This window comes from Lytechinus variegatus, chromosome 8 (genome assembly GCF_018143015.1).
Source record: "Lytechinus variegatus isolate NC3 chromosome 8, Lvar_3.0, whole genome shotgun sequence".
NCBI classification, from domain to species: domain Eukaryota; kingdom Metazoa; phylum Echinodermata; class Echinoidea; order Temnopleuroida; family Toxopneustidae; genus Lytechinus; species Lytechinus variegatus.
The window spans coordinates 4,968,883-4,974,363 of record NC_054747.1 but is presented as its reverse complement, the minus strand read 5'-3'; the positions used below and the strand labels follow the sequence as shown (position 1 = coordinate 4,974,363).

General features: G+C 36.5%; 1 pseudogene; it reads left to right on the top strand.

The window, feature by feature from the left end:
• Window positions 1-369: 369 nt before the first annotated feature.
• The window catches only part of LOC121419873, a 16,635-nt pseudogene continuing 11,523 nt past the window's right edge, over window positions 370-5,481 (top strand).

The window sequence follows — 5,481 nt, the reverse complement described above, 5'->3', positions numbered from 1 at the left end:
ATCGACGTGCCAGCCCGGAGATACGTTTGTCTAAATGAGATTCATCTATGAAGAGGCTAGATGTCTACAGGCGTGATTACAGTTTTAAGAGCTGGAGTATACCCTGGAGGAACAGTAAGTATCGCATTCTTTGGAAACTCATGAAGTGCTAGGCCAGTAGGCCTATACCATGTACCATGTCTCGTCTAGTTAATTCCACACATTTGATATCTAACATTAGTCAAACAAACTTAGAATTTAAACAATAATTTTGTAGTACACACAAAAAGTGTAATTATTCTATTTCACTTTATAGATTGAGTGAATAGGAACGGAGTAATAATATACATTTATTATAATTTTATGATTTTGTTTTTACCACAGATCCAATTTAAGATGAAGACACTAATGAGCATCCTTGTACTTGTCTGTTCTGTAAGAAGTGGTGAGTTAAGATTCATTATTATTTAGTTTATGCAAATCTTAATTAGAAAACTTGGTAATGTTTTTTTTTTCCACTACATGATAAATAATTGATTTCGCAAGGGCATGTATAGAAAGAGTTATAAAATGGCCGCATCAGAAAACAATACTTGATAAAACAAAACAGACGCCTGAAATGCTGTTACTATACTACTACTACTACTACTACTACTACTACTACTACTACTACTACTACTACTACTACTACTACTACTACTACTACTACTACTACTACTACTACTACTATAATACTACTACAAATACTACTACTACTACACTACTACTACTACTACTACTACTACTACTACTACTACTACTACTGCTGCTGCTTCTATACTGCTACTACTACTACTACTACTACTGCTACTACTACTGCTACTATACTACTGCTACTACTACTACTACTATACTAATTACTAATACTAATACTTCTATTACTACTACTACTACTACTACTACTACTACTACTGCTGCTGCTTCTATACTGCTACTACTACTAATACTAATACTTCTATTACTACTCCTGCTACTACTACTACTATTATTACTTCTACTACTTCTACTACTACTACTACTACTACTACTACTACTTCTACTACTACTACTACTACTACTACTACTACTACTACTACTACTACTACTACTACTACTACTACTACTACTACTACTACTTCTACTACTACTACTACTTCTACTACTACTACTGCTACTACTACTTCTACTACTACTACTACTACTACTACTACTACTACTACTACTACTACTCCTAATACTCCCCCTCCTCATCCTCCAACTACTACTACTACATAACTTTCACATTAAGTGTTAATACTCATACAAGTCCAGTGCCTATTGCAAATAGCATCGTTATGCTTATGGCAATGCAAAAACAGCACTTAGTCTATTGAACTCTCCTACCTTTCGGTAGGCGAAGCATGTTTGGCATCCCACATCTGTCACAGTACACCAATGGCGATATCGAGGTATCTGAACCCTAGATATGTCTTATGACCTTTTGCATCTAAGCTATGTATCTCTGCTGTCAGAACGATACATTTTGCTTTATTAATTGATCAATATTGATTGACAATACGCGTTAATGCTTGTTTAAATTTCAAACATGATGGCTTAACCATGATAATTTTGGTACACGTTTATTGAAAAGAATGGGTTGAAACCCGCAGACCCCTGCCAGCAAACAATACAAAGGTTTATTCATGTTGTATGATGAAGGCAGATTCACCCTGAAGAAAATATTATTGTAAAAGTAGAAGAAAAAAAAGCATTGGTGAAGATCATTTCAGGAGAATCCATTAAAGATTACGAACGTTATTAGAATTTTAAGTTTTTTGGTTTTGTGACGTCCTAAAGGAGCAGGCGCCCTATAGACTCCTAAATAGATCCTTGTCATTTGATTGGCTGTTTGATATCGATTATTCAACCCACTTTACAATGACGTCATTAACTGTGCAATTTTGGATCCATTCATTGTGTAATATACAAATAATGAATGTCTATGAGTGCAATGGACAGAATACTTCATGAGGCTACGCCGAAATTCCTAAATATCATGTATAAGAATAATCTATTTTAGGTGTCATATAAACCAAAACCTGGGGAAGGACAAAAAACTCCCATATCTGGAAACACCTGCAATCATCACCCTAATGCTTGTTAGAATGCAATTCCCACTGTTTTAAAATTTTCAATACTGCTCAAACAGATTTTCAACTAAAAATAAAGAAGGGCTTTTCATCAAATGGAAACAACCTCAACTAACCAACAGGTGTACAATTACCAAATAATGTTATCCATTTAATTTAACCCACCCCTATCTGATGAATCCATAGACACTGTAAATTTTTACTTCACTTTATTTAACAATTGAATTCACACCTTGTAATCTTGTGTAACTACATTCTTGAAATTCTACTTGACATCATAACTGTATAAATACCAATGACTCTGTTAATAGTTTTCAGGCTGATGATGAGGTGCGACCCCTCGAAACATGTTCCGTTTATTAAAATGTTATGTTCTATTCTTTATTTTTGTCTTCAATTTAGTATCGTGTCGTTCTTTTGAAAAAAAAACATATAATGAATGTTATATCATTCGTGCAATGAACAAAATACTTTATTCGGTGAAAGATGAAATGTATGATCTATTCAACGAGGCGTAGCCGAGTTGAATGTATCATTTCATCTTTCATCTCATCAAGTATTCTGTCCATTGCACTCATAAACATCCATTAGTTTTATAATATAAAATGTATAACCATCAATTTTTGATGGTTGGTAATGACTTATTTTTGGTTTGATTTTAGAAACGGGTATGAACTGACTTGTTTATTAGTATACTGAGGGTATACCATTAGTATACCAATAAACACATCATTTCATACATAGTAATAACCATTTAATTTTTCTAAGAAAATTACATTTCATTGATTTTTTTACCATACGCAATAAAGGGAAACTGCTAGGATATGACGTCACAAATCAAATAATAAAAATTCTAACTGTCTTTACTCTTTCTTGGATTTTTTTTCTAAACCCTTCGGCAATATTTCTTCCTATTATTTAAAGATATTTTTATAATTTATTTGTAACTTTTTGTAAGGGCGAACATCCCTTCAAACTTTCGTACCGTCCGAAATAATGACAACATTGTGAACATGACATTTGTTTTTGTGAAAGAATCACTGTTACGGCCTCGGAATGGGAATAGTATTGTGTGTGTGTGTGCGTGCTTGAGTGTGTGTGTGGGTGGGGGGGGGGATACGCGCTCCATTCTAGCTAGTAAAGGACAGACAGGTTATATATACGCTGTGTGGGGAGTAGGCGTAACTACCATTACCGTGATCGATGGCACAAGTGACAATAAATATAGACCTTGATATTTAATTATTCAGCCCAGCTGGGCTTAGTGTCCGTTTATTAGTACGGATTGGCTTTATCGAGCCACCGGATTGGGTGGTAGTGTGTTCTGGGTATATTGAAGAGCGATGTGCGTGTTTGACGGGACGGTGGCTGTGCGTTTGTGTTGTGTGTGTGTTTGAATGAGGGAGGGGGGGGGGTGGGATTACTTGGGGCGGTGTGCTGGCTCTGCGTTGTGTGTATTTCAATGAGGGAGGGGGGTGGAATTGCTGGGGCGGTGTGCTGGCTCTGCGTTGTGTGTGTTTGAATGAGGGAGGGGGGGGGGTATTGCTTGGGGCGGTGTGCTGGCTCTGCGTTGTGTGTGTTTGAATGAGGGAGGGGGGGGGTATTGCTTGGGGCGGTGTGCTGGCTCTGCGTTGTGTGTCATTTGAATGAGGGAGGGGTGGGATCGCTTGGGGCGTGTGTTTATTGGGTGTGGAAGGCTCATTTCAGGATCACTCTGTCGCTCGGCTCTGCTCTGTCAAGTTTGGTAGTAACCTTTTATTTATTATGTTAACTTTTCATAGGTTGTTAATTTGGTGAGGGCACTTTAGGTGGTGATGCAATTTCGACTTCTTTAAAATAATATCTTTGGTTAGTCTCGAAGTTTGCTCTTAATCAATATGTTTACCTAATATTTTGCCTCTTTTCTGTTCTTTTCTTCATATTTATTCATCTATGTTCTGATTTTTTTATACTAATCCTTCCACTTTTCCAGGAAATACTGTGATTCTTGATGAATTATAGTGTAAACATAGAAGGAATTGAGAAGTAATTATTGGAGAGCGCCATCTCTGGCGTACTCGGGCATACAGAAAGCAAATCAACTTCTGTTGTCCTAATGAACGTGCCAAGTCCCTGGGGCCAAGCCGAAAAAACAGTCGAAAAAACAGTCTTATTAGTAAGGGAAATAAAGACCTTTCGAAAGATTTCGATATGTTTGCATAGCAATTGTTCTCGTTTAAATGTCATGTGTCACAGCTTGTTTAAACATGTTAACAGTGGCTCCTGTAGCTTAAATAATCCTGCTCATATCGAATCGGCGATATTTGTATGCCTTTGTGTACATTTCAAGCTTACATGTATTCAAATGAATAACCATAAAGAAAATACTTACAATGCAAGATATGCAACATGTATCATCATATGAGATTATAACAGTATAATGCAATTGCTCAATGAGTAACACAATTTATGTTTATGTACGTATACAGGGGTAAATATCAAAGGAATACTAGCGAGTAGAAAATGATCCTTTTAACCTCTCGCCATACCTGCCATACCAGATATTAGATTCACTGAATATGTATATGATTGCAATATTTGCTGTGTTCTTATCCTGAAAATAAATTACAAACTCACATAATTTCCGTTATAATGAGAGATTTCATGTATGAAACAAAACTGGCATGGAATGATTACACATCATTCACTATCATTGATGACACTGTCCAAGAATAACCAACAGCGTGCATAACGTGCAAATGTTCCCTATTGAAAAGAACACAGTGTCCAACACTGCACTGCAAAAACTCTGGTGTTGATTTAGCACCTGCCCGGAATCTATATACATGTATGTCTACACCAGAGAAGTGTTAAACAACTAGAGTTTCGTTTTGGTCCAACACCAGACAGGTTTTTTGTGCAACACCAATTAGTAATAAAACAGCATCGGTTTGATTCCAAACTGGTGTTGTTTCGATACTTCTCTGGTATGGACATAAATTCCGGGCTGGTGTTAAATCAACACCGGAGTTTTAGCAGTGTGTGTGCCACAGTGTGGAACACAATGTGAAATCACTTTCACATTGTCGAATTGGAGCATTTCAACAGTGTGAATGGCATATAGTCATCATCGATTATGTGAGAACACTGTTCAAAATATCCTCAGACTGTCGTATTTGAGCATTTTAACAGTGTGAATGCATGGCATATTCACATCATTGACTATGTGAACACGCTGTTCAAAATATCCTCAGACTGTCGTATTTAAGCATTTTAACAGCGTGAATGACATATTCACATCATCGACGATGTGAACACGCTGTTCAAAATATCCTCAGACTGTCGTATTTGAGCATTTTAACAGTGTGAATGACAT